Genomic DNA, 16,292 nt, shown 5'->3' with positions numbered 1-16,292 from the left:
TCTGTGTGTGTTCTTTTTTTTCAATGTAAATCCAGATTTTATTGTTAATAACTTATTTCCCTTAGCCTCTTTGGGACACTGAAATGCTCAGTCTGACTTTGAAGGACTGGGGATGCAAATTTGAATATATTTACATACAGCCCTGATTGGCTGATGGAATCGTCTAGAGCCCACCCCCTTACCCCTTCAAAAAACAAAAAAACAAAGGCACATATTCAACCTGTCAGTTGGAGCTGGACTCTGAAAGTAACAAACTTCCACAGATGTGTAGGCTACTTTGTTTTGTCATCAAAACAAAAGGCATACATCACACATCTTATTTTGCTATGTCATTGTCGTACTGTTTCAATAGGTCAGCAGAAGATGCAGGACCCAAACATTCTGTTTGCATGGAGGACAATCCTGGCTTATACCCCGTCTCCCATATATTCATTGCAGAATGTAATGATTATAGGGCAGACTATAGGCCTGTGAGATGCAGAGGCCCATGGTATAACCCCAGTATCATCAAAGTCTATTTCATCATTTAGCAAAAAAGTCCATGACCTCATGGTCCTCTTCATCCTGCATTCCTTCCTCAGCGACGACCATACATGGAAGGGAATTGTGTAGCTACATGTTATCAACCTGTTTGCAAGGTGGCAAAGTTACATTTTATAATCCTAAGGTTTTCACTCTAACATTTGAGGAAACATGTAACATCATGTCATATCTGAATGTCCATATCTAATAATATAATCATGTGTATGCTTGTAGCAAAGTCAAACCAACTAGACCTCTAGCCTGAGCTTTCACAAGTCATCTTTGAAGTCTCGTAGATCGATGCATTGCACTCTGCATTGAGAAAGCCCTCCTGCATAAACCTCCGCTGTACCTTACTTCATTGTTACCATATAGACGCACGAGATACCAGACCTGGTGTCAGGGATGGCTATCTCTGGCGATTTTTTGCACCATGTGTGGCATGATCTCCAAATCACTTTACAATTGCAGGAATTGGTGACTCCAGGGCATTTCAAAGGACTGTTAGGGGACCTTTTTTATGATTGTGTTATGCTTTTCATGTGTCGTTTTGTATAATAACGTGTATTTGGATGTGTACATTGTATTTTAATGTGCCAAACAGGGCTCATCTAGAAAAGAGACCTTGGTCTCAGAATTGTCTGGCTGTCAAAATAAAGGTTAAATAAAATTAAAAATCACAAGGGTTATACATCCATTCTTTCATTCAACAGCCAGAAGGCTTACTATTTTATAGGAATGATATCACAGATAACCATAAGCCTAATGAGATATATAGCTAGCTAATAATAATAAACCCACTCTTCTCACTGGCAGGCAAGTAGCTATTAATCCAATCACAAGCCAGTTCATTTTAGTTCTAAAACCTAATGACGAATAGACTTCAAATTATACATTTAAGCATTTTATTATGTACAGTCATTAAAAAAACAGCATAAAAAAGACAGGACACAGCAAAACCAAGTAGGCTACCTTGGTCGCAGCTTGAACAACAGTCAACAGGCTAGTTAGCTAGCTACCATTAGTTAGCTCACAGACTTTGGTAGCTAGCAATCTAGCTAACCTTATCTGAGGAGACACTATAGTGGCCTAGAAATATGATGTCATGGCTAAAGTAAGCAAGTAATTAGTAGGTAACAACTTTGCCATCATTATCATGTATTCAAATTTACTTTAGAGAGATGGCAATTACAATAGCTAGACAAGTTTGTAAAAAAAAATAGCTAGCAATGTTTATGTTCGCAAGCTAGCTAAAATCCAGTCCCGTCAGTCAATTTTAGCCAGCTAGCTAAAGTTATTGTCACGCCTGCACCTGCTCTCACTCTCTGGCACTCGAGGGCGCCAGGTGGCCCATCATTACGCACACCTGTCACCATCATTAAGTGCATCTGAGCAATATTAGAATCACCTGGACTCCATTACTTTGTTGATTGCCCCTCTATATCTGTCTGCTCCTGAGTTCTCTGTTCTCTGTGTCAGCATTGATGTCATTATGTTTTCCCTTGTCTAGACGCTGTCCTTGTGTCACATGACGCTGGAGAGATGAAGCATTTAATAAAGACGGACATGGAACGAGACAGAAACAGCGTCAGCAAACTAATACTAAAGAAACATAGCTGGGGAACTGACAAATATAGGGGAGGAAATTAACAGGTGATAAGTGAGTCCAGGTGAGTCCAATAACGCTGATGCAGGTGACGAGGGAAGGCACGTGTGCGTGATGGATGGCAGGAGTGATGTAGAGCAACCTGGCGCCCTCAAGCCCTAGGGGGAGGGAAGAGCGGGAGAAGACGTGACAGTACCCCCCCTCTTGGGGCAACACACGGCATCCCACCTGGGTGAACCAGCCGAGACATGGGCGCTGGGCAAGCCGGGTTGGGGCGTGGAAGCCCGATGAACCGGCAGGAGCGTGAGAGCCTGGCTAGCTGGCTGAGGCATGGGAGCTTGACAATCCGGCTAAGGCAAGACAACTGTCGATCTCGCTGCAGTAAGATGGAGCCCGATGATCCGGAGGAGAATGACGTGGGAGGGAAGCCGCCAAGCCAACAGAGGCAAGGAAACCTCTCGAGCCAGCCAGGGTGTGGAAGCCCGACAGGCTGGCTTAGACATCCCTGGTTCTATCGGAGACGGAATCCACCCCGACTTCACCAACAAAACAAAAACTCCTGGACCGGCTGGGCGAACAAGAAGTGATGATCCGGCTGAGGCCCGGCGTGGGATGGGCTCCAGCCGAGCCAAATCTCTCGAGCCAGCTAGGGTGTGGAAGCCCGACGAGCTGGCTAGGCACCCCCGGTGGCGACCCAGAGACAATGCCACCATACCAACCGGAACGCCAGTACTCCCCGATGCTTCGTATGTTGGCTGCTGCATTCCGTCACATGACATGACGCTGGAGAGAAGAAGCAGGTACGGGGAGTAAAATATTTAATAAAGACGGACATGGAACAAGACAGCAACAGCATTAGCAAACTAATACTAAAGACAAAAACAATACAATGCAGCACTAGTGAACAGAGCTGGGGAACTGACAAATAAAGAGGAGGAAATGAACAGGTGATAAGCGAGGCCAAGTGAGTCCAATAACGCTGATGCAGGTGATGAGGCAAGGCAGGTGTGCGTGATGGATGGCAGGAGTGAGTGATGCAGGGTAACCTGGCACCTTCAAGCGCCAGGGGGGGGGGGGGAAGAGCAGGAGCAGACGTGACGCCTTGTTTGTTTCTTGTATATTATTCATTAAATGTTCACACCCTGTACTTGCTTCTCGTCTCCTAGCGTCGATCCTTACAGTTATACTCCATCTAAAGTCAATCTGGCGACACCACAATGATGACAAAAGGTTATCCTAGTAACGATTTGCCTCATTTTGAAATGTAATTGTTTTTACAAGTCACTATAATGCACTTTAGACTACATTTTCATCAGCACATTGCTCAGAGAATGCCATGAGTAGTGGAATGTTCATTTGGGCATCATTCATCAATAAAACTTTCAAAACAATATTGTGATGCCCGAATGAAAACCATGAATAGCATGTACTTTACTTATATTTTTTCGAATTCTATTTCCTGTAGACATTTATTTAATGAATGGTTGCTGCTGCTGTCGCTTTCAAGATCCATACAGCACAACCTTGATGGAGCTGTTGGGAAATCCACTTGTGCACTTAGCCTGATTTTCAGTGCAGTCCGATGTGAAGTGTGGATGTGAAGTGTGCTGTGCAAATGCAGAGGTTCGGACTGATCTTCTCTGGAGGTTCGGACTGAACTTCCCTGACACTTCATTATGAAAATTAAATCAAAGACAAATTTAGATTATGTGATTGTTTGGATGGAAGACAGATTTTGCAGTATAGCTTTCTTAGCACTATCTTGCTTTTGGGGCACCAACACCAGAATGAGGAGGATGTATGCAAATAAACAATGAACGTTCATTGGTGTTTTATAATCAGATCGCCTTGAGATATTATGGGGTGGGCCAAAAACTCCATCCCACCTGAACAGGCTGGGAATCCCATTATTATTTTTCAAACAGCTCTTACGCAAAAAGATCATCATAATTTTCACACTTTCAGAGTGATATTTCAACCTCATAGTGTGAAAATATATTTTTGTTTTACTGGAAAATTACGCTTTTTAGCTGTGCTGGACCGTTAACATTTGGAATACATAGGACAGCGGATTTATAGTACTACCGCAAGCGAATGCATTGCATGCAACAGATTTGTGTGCAGTTTATTTAAACGGGTTAAATCATTACTGCCTTTTCACTAACATGGCACATAAAGCACAACATATATATTGACATAGAGGCATGAACTTCTCCCTCCAACAGTATTATCTATGTTTTTTTTTAAATGTAGGTCGCCTGTCTCCCGGTTCCCTTATTAAGAGATCAGCCATGTTAGCAGCATGTCAGCTTGAATATATGAGCCAACTGATCGATACAGCCGTCCCAGTCCACGGGAGCAATGGCCTCAGCCTGATTCTGACACGTCAAGGCCGGAGGATTCTTTATAGGGATTGATGGATGACTGAGATTGGACTGTGGAGTGAGAGCATCTCCCAGTCTCATAGCACCACAATAAGAACAAGTGGAAAATAGCCAGAGAAAGAAAGAGTGAGAGGGAGAGAGAGAGAGTGTTATAAACGAGATGGTGAAAGAAAGTAAGAATAAGGATAGGAGAAAATGACATGTATAGAGAAATGGATAGAAAATGGCACCGATAGAGGGTAGCTGTGCTTCTAGCCCCTAGGCAACTTTGCAGCATTTAGTTTTTTTACATGTTATTTCAAACATTAGGCCAGAATTTTTTGTGTTATTATATATAGCCGGGAAGAACTTTTGGTTATCAGAGTGATGGTAACTCACCAGCAATACGACCAGGAATACAACTTTTCCAAATCAGATCCTTTGTTTGTTCTCTGTGTCAGCATTGATGTCGTTATGTTTTCCCTTGTCCAGACGCTGTCCTTGTGTCACATGACGATGGAGAGGCGAAGCATAAACACGGACATGGAACGAGAGAAATAGCGTCAGCAAACTAAAACTAAAGACAAAAATAATACAATGCAGCAGCGTGAAACAGAGCTGGGGAACTGACAAATTTAGGGGAGGAAATGAACAGGTGATAAGTGAGTCCAATAACGCTGATGCAGGTGACGAGGGAAGGCAGGTGTGCATGATGGATGGCAGGAGTGATGCAGGGCAACCTGGCGCCCTCAAGCGCCATGGGGAGGGAAGAGCGGGAGAAGACGTGAGAGTACCCCCCCTCTTGGGGCGACACCCTGCATCCCACCTGGGTGAACCAGCCGAGACATGGGTGCTGGGCAAGTCGGGTTGGAGCGTGGAAGCCCGATGAACCGGCAGGAGCATGAGAGCCTGGCGAGCTGGCTGAGACATGGGAGCTTGACAATCCGGCAGAGGCAAGACGCCTGTCGATCACGCTGCAGAGAGATGGTGCCCAACGATCCGGTGGATCAGATCCTTTGTTCGTAACACTCAAGGCAATTGAACTGATTCAAGAGGCTGATCCAAAACATCGCCCGCATAGAAGAGGTACTTCGAGTAGTCTTCTAGTCTGACCCAGGAGATGTGCACACCACCCATCGCTTCCAAGTATATTACTCACTAATGTTCAGTCTCTGGATAATAAAGTTGACGAGCTCAGGGCGAGAGAGAAATCAAGGATTGTAACATACTCTGTTTCACGGAAACATGGCTCTCTCTGGATATAATGTCTGAGTCCGTACAGCCAGCTGGATTCTCAGTTCATCTCACAGACAGGAATAAATATCTCTCAGAGAAGAAGGGCAAGGGTGTTTTTTTCATAATATTCTACTCTAGGTGTGATTGGGAACTCAAGTAATTTTGTTCACCCGACCGAGAATACCTCACAATCAAATTCTCTTCGGTTCTAGTGACAGTCATGTATATTCCCCCATATGCAGATACCGCGACGTCCCTCAAAGAACTTCACTGGACTTTATGCAAACTGGCAGTATTTATTGTAGCTGGGAATTTTAACATAGCAAATATGAGGAAAATGCTACCAAAGTTCTAGTACTCACGCTGCTAAAACACTCAACCAGTGTTACTCCAACTTTCGGGATGCCTACAAGGCCCTCCCCCTCTGCAAATCTGACCACAAATACATTTTGCTCCTCCCTTCCTATAGGCAGAAACTCAAACAGGAAGTCACTGGGCTAAGGACTATTCAACGCTGTTCTGAAATCCAGATTCACGCAAGATTGTTTAGTTCAGGCGGACCGGGATATGTTCCGGGTAGCTTCCAATAATAACATCAGCGAATACACTGATACGGTGACTGTAACGGCGTTCGTTCGTTTGTCGAAAGAGAGTCGGACCGAAATGCAGCGTGGTGGTTACTCATGTCTTTAATGAAAACAAATGACGATACATGAAATAACTTAATAAATACAAAAACAACAAACGGAACGTGAAAACCTAATACAGCCTATCTGGTGAACTACACAGAGACAGGAACAATCACCCACGAAATACACAGTGGAACCCCGGCTACCTAAATACGGTTCCCAATCAGAGACAACGAGAATCACCTGACTCTGATTGTGAACCGCCTCAGGCAGCCAAGCCTATAGTAGACACACCCCTAATCAACCACAATCCCAATGCCTACAAAAACCCCAATACGACAACACAATAAACCCATGTCACATCCTGGCCTGAACAAATATATAACGAAAACACAAAATACAATGACCAAGACGTGACAGTGACTGCATTTATCAGGGAGTGTATAGGAGATGTTGTACCCACTGTGATTATTAAAACCTACCCTAACCAGAAACCGTGGATAGATGGCAGCATTCTCTCAAAACTGAAAGTGCGAACCACCGCATTTAACCATGGCAAGGTGACTGGGAATATGGTTAGAATACAAACAATGTATTTATTCCCTCCGTAAGGCATTCAAACAGGAAAAACGGTACAGAGACAAAGTGGAGTCGTTATTCAACGACTCAGACATGAGACGTATGTGGCAGGGTCTACAGACAATCACAGAACACAAAAGGAATACCAGTTGCGGACAATGACATCCTGCTTCCAGACAAGCTAAACTCCTTCTTCGCCCGCTTTGAAGATAACACAGAGCCACCGACGCGGCCCGGTACCAAGGACTGTGGGCGCGTTAACCCACGCAAGGCTGCCTGGCCCAGACGGCGTCCCTAGCTGTGTCCTCAGAGCATACGCAGACCAGCTGGCTGGAGTGTTTACGGACAAATTCCATCTCTCCCTATCCCAGTTTGCTGTTCCCACATGCTTCAAGATGGCCACCATCGTTCCAATACCCAGGAAAGCAAAGGTAACTGAACTAATTAACTATTACCCCATAGCACTCACTTGTGTCATCATAAAGTGCTTTGAGAGACTAGTCAAGGATCATATAACCTCCACCTTACCTGCCACCCTAGACCCATTTAGATTTGCTTACCACCCCAATAGATCCACACACGATGCAATTGCTATAGCAATGCACACTGCCCTGTCCCATCTGGACAAGAGGAATACCTATGTAAGAATGCTGTTCATTGACTACAGCTCAGCATTCAACACGATAGTACCCTCCAAGCTCATCCTTAATCCTGAGGCCCTGGGTCTCAACCCCGCCATATGCAACTGGGTCCTGGACTTCCTGTTGGGCCACCCTCAGGTGGTGAATGTAGGAAATGACACCTCCACTTTGCTGACCCTCAACATTGGAGCCCCACAACGGTGTGTGCTCAGCCCCCTCCTGTACTCCCTGTTCACCCATGACTGCGTGGCCATTCACACCTCCACTCAATCATCAAGTTTGCAGGCGACACAGTAGTAATCTTGATTACCAACAATGATGAGACAGCCTACAGGGAGGAGGTGAGGGATCTGGGAGTGTGGTGCCAGGAAATTAACCTTTCACTCAATGTCAACATCACAGGAGCTGATCGTGGACTTCAGGAAACAGCAGAGGGAGAACCCCCCCTACCCACAACGATGGGACAAGAGTGGAGAAGGTGGAAAGCTTCAAGTTCCTCAATGTACATATCACTGACAAACTGAAATGGTCCACTCACACAGACAGTGTGGTGACGGCACAGCAGCACCTCTTCAATCTCAGGAGGCTGAGGAAATTTGGCTTGGCACCTAAAACACAAACTTCTACAGATGCACAATTGAGATGATCCTGTCGGGCTGTATCACTGCCTGGTATGTCAACTGAACCACCCTCAACCGCAGGGCTCTCCAGAGGGTGGTGCGGTCTGCACAACGCATCACCGGGGGAAAACTACCTGTCCTCCAGGACACCTACAGCAGCCGATGTTTCAGAAAGGACAAAAAGATCATCATGGACAACAACCACCCGAGCCACTGCTTGTTCATCCCTCTATCATCCAGAAGGCGAGGTCAGTACAGGTGCATCAAAGCTGGGACCGAGAGAGTGAAAAACAGCTTTATCTGAAGTCCATCAGACTGTTAAACAGCCATCATTAGCACATTAGAGGCTGTTGCCTATAGACAGACTTGAAATCACTGGCCACTTTAATCATAGAACACTAGACACTTTAATAAAGTTTACATATTGTAGCAGGATCAAGTGTGTAGTGTATCAACGTCACCATGTTCAATAACTAAATAGGCACTAGTAGCACAAATGCTAAGGGGAAGTTAATTAGGGATTTTTGTACACAGGGAAAGGGGGACTTTACCAATCACCGCACAATCCACAAGCCATTCTCTTTGTCCGTTCCTTTTTCCAGGGGTAATCCTCACACTCGGGTTCTCAGCCAATCCGGTCCGGTACACAAGGGGGTTAGTCCGACAGTCCAGGTCACAACATGTGATCTCACAGACAGTATGCTCTCTTCTCCCGATCTTCATATCACACTTGGTTCTCTCATACTCTGCCCTGTTGTGCAGGCTGCTTCCTTCCCCCTTTCATCCCCAAACCCTCCCTGGCTTAATGAGTTACAGTCTTGCTTCGTTGGGGCAGGAAGTCCATATAAGGCCTGAGGGTGGAGCCAACGGACTGCCAGGTATCTCCCCTCAATCACCACTCCCCTCACCTCTCCCTGCCGAGTGCCACAATATTTTTCATTACTCATCTCATATGTTTACACTGTATTCTATTCTACTGTATCTTAGACTATGCTGCAATGACATTGGTCGTCCATATATTTATAGATTCTTAATTCCATTCCTTTACTTAGAATTGTGGGTATTGTGTGTATTGTTGTGAAATTGTTAAATTTGACTTGTTAGATATTACTGCACTGTTGGAGCTAGAAACACAAGAATTTTGCTACACCCACAAGTACATCTGCTAAACACGTGCATGTTACCCTCTACAATTTGATTTCATTTGAAAGGGTGAGACAGTTTAAATGAGAGAGCGGGAGAGAAAGGTGAAGAGAGCGGATGGAGGAGTGAGAGAGAGACACACATGTTCCATTCTGTCAGTATCTTTATCAACAGCGCACAGCAGCGTTTGCCTGATAAGTCTTGACTCCCTCAATTCAGCCCAATCTATTACGGGATTTAAATGTTCATTAAGTTTAATAGAAGCCTAGCGGAGGTCTAATACCCTCTGATAAATATCTGCAAACCTGGCTACCTTCTCCAATTGCTGCAATGACAGAGATGTATGGCAGTAATAAGGTCAAACAGGACAACCGTAACCCATCTCAAACTTTCTATTTGTTTGTTGAGAGCTTTGTCCACTTATTAAGTGCTTGAATTTTCCAACAAGCAATATGTGTACTTGTTGCAACAAGCAATATGTGAAGTTGAAGCATGTGTATTGAATAGGTTTAGAGATGCTCTCTCTCTCTCTGGCTCGTAAGCTTACTACTCAGATATGATGTAGTGATTCACAAACCCAGTGTGATCCAGTGTGATAGATTCCTCACTGGGACTGTTTCCATGAGGAACTAATGCATTTTATGCCAGTAATCTGTCCATAAATCACCAGGCCAACATAATTAAGACACAGATAGAGGGAGGGAGGGGAGCACACACCTCTCCTCTAACAAACACAATACTATCTCTGCACAGTGATATTAATGCATGGAACACACAACCATTACTCTTAATGTACCCAAAACATTTATAATGCATAACCTATACACCCACACAGAGGGGGGGAGGGTAGAGAACGGGACGAAGGATTGAGGTAGGGAGAGAGAGAGAGAGAGAGAGAGAGAGAGAGAGAGAGAGAGAGAGAGAGAGAGAGAGAGAGAGAGAGAGAGAGAGAGAGAGATGTGTATAAATGACATGGAGGCAATTCGGGGAAAAGGGTTCAATTTCACACTATAAAGGCTATTTCACACTCTTGCATCAGAGCTCGGCCCCTAAGTTACCTAGTAGCCCGGAACCCCAGAGGAAATACTTACTGACGCTCCAGCCATTTGTTACAAGAGAGGACGGTCCCTCCCTTGCTCCACTCATCTATTAGAGGAGGAGAAGATCTAGGATCTGTCTGAAAGCGGAATGAACCGAACTACAGAAGCATATAAATGGCACTCTCCAATTAACTCTCTGAGACTGAGAAACTCAAAGAGAAACTCAGCAGAGCCATTACACTCCCTTACCCCTTGTACTTTCTTTACTAGTGGTTGAAGTGAAGTGGTGCGATGCTGATCAGTATGGAGAACCAGCACCTCTAAAAAAATGTTTTTAATACCTTACTTTCTTTTATTATATTATTTTAATTCAGTTTGTATCTTTTTCACATAAGTACTCAAACCCTTTGCTATGAGACTTGAAATTGAGCTCAGGTACATCCTGTTTCCATTGATCTTCCTTGACATGTTTCTACAAGTTGATTGGAGTCCACTTGTGGTAAATTCAATTGATTGGACTTGATTTGGAAAGGCACACACCTGTCTATATAAGGTCCCACAGTTGACCGTACATGTCAGAGCAAAAATCAAGCCATGAGGTCAAAGAAATTGTCCGTAGAACTCTGAGACATGATTGTGTCGAGGCACAGATCTGGGGAAGGGTAACAAAACATTTGTGTAGCATTGAAGGTCCCCAGGAACACAGTGGCCTCCATTATTCTTAAATGGAAGAAGTTTAGAACCACCAAGTCTCTTCCTAGAGCTGTCCGCCCTGCCAAACTGAGCAGTCGGGGGAGAAGGGCTTTGGTCAGGAGGTGACCAAGAACCTGATGATCACTCTGACAGAGCTCTAGAGTTCCTCTGTGGAGATGAGAGAACCTTCCAGTAGGACAAGCATCTCTGCAGCACATTATGGTAGCGTGGCCAGATGGAATCCACTCCTCAGTAAAAGGCACATGACAGCTGGCTTGGAGTTTGCCATGAGAGACCAGCTTCTCTTGGCCTGAATGCCAAGCTTTACGTCTGGAGGAAACCAGGCACCGCACCTGGCCAATACCATCACTATGGTTAAACATGGTGGTGGCAGCATCATGCTGTCAGGATGTTTTTCAGCAAGAGGGAATGGTCAGGATCGAGGGAAAAATGAAAGGTGCAAATTACAGAGAGATCCAGAGCGCTCAGGACCTCAGACTTTGGCGAAGGTTCACCTTACAACAGGACGATGATCATAAGCACACAGCCAAGACAATTTAGGAGTGACTTCGGGGCAAGTCTTTGAATGTCCTTGGGTGGCTCAGCCAGAGCCTGGACTTGAACCGGATCGAACATCTCTGGAGAGACCAGAAAATAGCTGTGCAGCGACCTGACAGAGCTTGAGAGGATCAGCAGAGAAAAATGGGAGAAACTCCCCAAATACAGTGTCAAGCTTGTAGCATCATATCCAAGAAGACTTGAGGCTGTAATCGCTGCCAAAGGTATATCAAATTTGCAAAACATTCTGAAAAGTGTATGTAGATTGATGAAAAAACAACAATTGAATACATTTTAGAATACTTAACAAAATATGGAAAAAGTCAAGGGGTCTGAACACTTTCCAAATGGACTGTATATAAGCATAAACATGCACAAAATAAACCCTTCTATCAGATCAAATAGAAAAGACCTCAAAGCTTTCCTTTTTTAGCATTCACCAGAGCACTTATTCTTGACGCAATATTGGTCAAATGTTTTACACTGTTTACATCTCCTCCTCCTAACAACCAAACAGCACAATAGCTCTGCATGCTTGGACAGATAATATTCATTGATCAGCACTGTATGACAACAAAACAGAGAAATACATTCTGAATTCAACTTTAAGTTCAAAACTCTTTTGTGTCTGACGAAAAACAAATGCATTATTCTGACATCATGTCAAAACAGACAGAATAAGACATTATCCTCGGATTCACTGCATTGTTTATTCCTCCGGTTTTTACATCAGTCCTCCTAATAATGGATTGTATCTCTGTGTGTCATGGTGTCAGCACACGGACAGCTGGTGGCGGTGTGTCACATGCATGGGCTCAGTCAGGCATGCTACAGCATGACTTAATATTGCACGGATGCACACACACACATACACGCACACACGCACACACACACACGCACACACACACACACACACACACACACACACACACACACACACACACACACACACACACACACACACACACACACACACACACACACACACACACACACACACACACACACACACACACACACACACACACACACACACACACACACACACACACACACACACACACACACACACACACACACACACACAATGATACAGATCTTTTAGGGGAACAGGAATAGGCCTATAATGCATGGCACTATAGACACAGGCTGAAAGCAATTATTAAGGCTCATCAGTAGACAGGAGCAGAGTGTGTTAGATATTATCTCTGGGCAGGTCGACACGATTAAAGGTCTTTGTTTGACATTTGATTAATTGAACTGATGAAAGGTTTCTATGTGAAATAGAGACATTAAAGTAGACCTTCCCAGGTCTGAACCAACCTTACAGCAGAGCCACAGGCTGAAAGGGAAAGAGAGAGAGAAAATAAATAAGAGATATTTAGTTTACTTATTGATGAGGAGAGTAGACTGTGGAGAGGAGCTGATATACAGTACAACGTTTGAAGGAGAGTCAGCGTTGTATTGATGAAAGATCGCTGGGTAAATTCAATCACTTTTTTGACAGCATCCTTTTTGATTTATGCAAATCTTTCCATACATGTTTGTGGTCAGAAGTGATCAGACAGGGACTTTTTGTACCTGAATGCAAAAACATTCAGGAGATAAAGGTGCTCAAAGTTGACACATTTTGCATACCCCAGCATACTGTGAGAAATCCATGTCTTCATCACTGGAAAAGATAAACAATTGAGTTTGATATAATTTAAAAGCATACTTTTGTTTTGCATTGAACCTCAATTACCTAAAAACGAGTAAACTCCATTATTATTATTTTATTTACATTTGCATATGTTGTAGCTTAGTCCCTACTTTACATCATCTGAGGTTTTGTGTTGTACCTGCCATTGGTTGAGACACAACCTGCTCTTGAATACAGGGTGGGTGTAATTTGAAAGTAGAAATTTCAATTGTATTCCCATTTTAGTACAATTAACAGCCAAAACATGACAACCACCCTGTATTCAAGAGCGTCTAGTATCTCAACCAATGGCGGGCACAACACAAAAATATCAGATAATGTAAAATAGGATCTAAATCTATACTTAAATGTTTTTAGACAGTTGACGTTAAACCCGTAAGAGTCTAAGCCCCAAAACTTTGCACAATTTTGGCATTCTCTCAAACAGATTCACTTGGAATGATTTCCAACAGTCTTAAAGGAGTTCCCTCATATACTGAGCACTTGCTGTCTGATTTTCCTTCACTCTATGGTCCAACTCATCCCAAACCATCTCAATTGGGTTGAGGCCCGGGTGATTGTGGAGGTCAGGTCACCTGAAACAGCACTCCACCACTCTCCTTCTTGGTCAAATAGCCCTTATATAGCCTGGAAGTCTGTTGAGTCATTGTCTTGTTGAAAAACAAATGATAGTAGCAATAAGCGCAAACCAGATGGCGTATCACTGCAGAATGCTGTGGTAGCCATGCTGATTAAGTGTGTCTTGAATTCTAAATAAATTGCTGAGTGTCACCAGCAAAGCACATCTGTTATGCAGGTGAATGAGGACCCAAAAGCGACTTGGCGAAAACAGAGTCTTTATTCCAGTAAAGGAAATAGGCAATACTCCTAGACAAATCAGAGCAGAAAACAAAACATAAAAAACTAATTCCACTCGTAGTGACGAGGACAGACTGGAGACTCGACCATAAACTGTAGGTTGCCTCGGGAAGGCACCGACCGTAGCAGACTCAGACACCTGCTCACACGCAGCATCTGAGGGAAACAAGACACAGCACGGCGAACAATATACAAGGATCCGACAGGACAGAAACGGAAGACAAGGGGAGAAATAGGGACTCTAATCAGAGGGCAAGATACGGAACAGGTGTGAAAAGATTAGATGATTGATTAGGGGAATAGGAACAGCTGGGAGCAGGAACGGAACGATAGAGAGAAGAGAGAGATGGAGGGAGAGAGAAAAAAGGGAACGAACCTAAAAAGACCAGCAGGGGGAAAACGAACAGAAGGGAAAGCAAAATGACAAGACAATATAAGACAAAACATGACAGTACCCCCCCACTCACCGAGCGCCTCCTGGCGCTCTCGAGGAGGAACACTGGCGGCAACGGAGGAAATCATAGATCACAAACGGTCCAGCACGTCCCGAGAAAGAACCCAACTCCTCTCCTCAGGACCGTAACGGAAAACGAAAAAAGGGAAACTAGGGTACTACTCAAAAAAAAAAAATGAGACACGGGTAGAGAACTGAAAGCTTTAGAGCAAACAGGACCAAACAGGCCAGGAGAGTAACAACTAGGGACAGACTGAGACACAGCAAGGGCAGGAACAAGAACAGGAGAGATGCGGTGGCAGGGAACAGACTGAGACCCAGCAAGACCAGGAGCAGAAGCAGAAAAAAAATTACCAGACTTCTTCTGCGCGCAGTCCGAACACGCAGCCACGAAACGGCGCGTGTCACGCTCCTGAGTAGGCCACCAAAAGCGCTGGCGAATAGAAGCAAGAGTACCTCGAACGCCGGGATGGCCAGCTAACTTGGTAGAGTGAGCCCACTGAAGAACAGCCAGACGAGTAGAAACAGGAACGAAAAGAAGGTTACTAGGACAAGCGCGCGGCGACGCAGTGTGCGTGAGTGCTTGCTTAACCTGTCTTTCAATTCCCCAGACTGTCAACCCGACAACACGCCCAACAGGAAGGATCCCCTCGGGATCGGTAGAAGCCACAGAAGAACTAAAGAGACGGGATAAAGCATGAGGCTTGGTGTTCTTAGTACCCGGGCAATAAGAAATAACGAACTCGAAACGAGCGAAAAACAACGCCCAACGAGCATGACGCGCATTCAGTCGTTTGGCAGAACGGATGTACTCAAGGTTCCTTTGGTCAGTCCAAACGACAAAAGGAACGGTCGCCCCTCCAACCACTGTCGCCATTTGCCTAGGGCTAAACGGATGGCGAGCAGTTCGCGGTTAGCCACATCATAGTTACGTTCCGACGGTGACAGGCGATGAGAAAAATACGCACAAGGGTGGACCCCATCGTCAGTATCGGAGCGCTGGGACAGAATGGCTCCCACGCCCACCCCGACGCGTCAACCTCAACAATAAACTGTTTAGTGACGTCAGGTGCAACAAGGGTAGGAGCGGATGCAATACGCTTCTTGAAGAGATCAGAACAACAATCATACGACCGGTGAGGAGGAAGGGAGTTGGTTCTGGACCGACTGAAGACCGTGCGCAGACCATGATATTCCTCCGGCACTCCTGTCAAATCACCAGGTTCCTCCTGAGAAGAGGGGACAGAACAAACAGGAGAAATAGCAGACATTAAACACTTCACATGACAAGAAACGTTCCAGGAAAGGATAGAATTACTAGACCAATCAAAAGAAGGATTATGACACACTAGCCAGGGATGACCCAAAACAACAGGTGTAAAAGGTGAACAAAAAATCAAAAAACAAATGGTCTCACTATGGTTACCAGATACAGTGAGGGTTAAAGGTAGTGTTTCACATAATATACTGGGGAGAGGACTACCATCCAAGGCGAACATGACCATGGGCTCCCCTAACTGTCTGAGAGGAATGTCATGTTCCCGAGCCCAGGCTTCGTCCATAAAACAGCCCTCCGCCCCAGAGTCTATTAATGCACTGCAGGAAGCTGCCGATCCGGTCCAGCGTAGATGGACCGGTAAGGTAGTAC

General features: G+C 44.8%; 1 protein-coding gene and 1 long non-coding RNA gene across 2 annotated transcripts in view; one reads left to right on the top strand and one right to left on the bottom strand.

Annotated features, from left to right (window-relative positions):
* Positions 1–16,292, top strand: part of LOC124031334 (ephrin type-A receptor 8-like) — a 165,253-nt gene that overhangs the window by 34,829 nt on the left and 114,132 nt on the right.
* On the bottom strand, positions 1,444–8,959 carry LOC124031335. The gene is made up of 3 exons (XR_006838108.1): positions 8,748–8,959; positions 4,891–4,986; positions 1,444–2,911 (listed from the first exon to the last, which is right to left on the bottom strand). It is a non-coding gene; the product is annotated as an uncharacterized LOC124031335 (long non-coding RNA).

This window comes from Oncorhynchus gorbuscha, linkage group LG03, assembly GCF_021184085.1.
Source record: "Oncorhynchus gorbuscha isolate QuinsamMale2020 ecotype Even-year linkage group LG03, OgorEven_v1.0, whole genome shotgun sequence".
NCBI lineage: Eukaryota > Metazoa > Chordata > Actinopteri > Salmoniformes > Salmonidae > Oncorhynchus > Oncorhynchus gorbuscha.
Note: the sequence above shows the minus strand (reverse complement) of the source record. Positions and strands in the feature narration are given on the sequence as shown.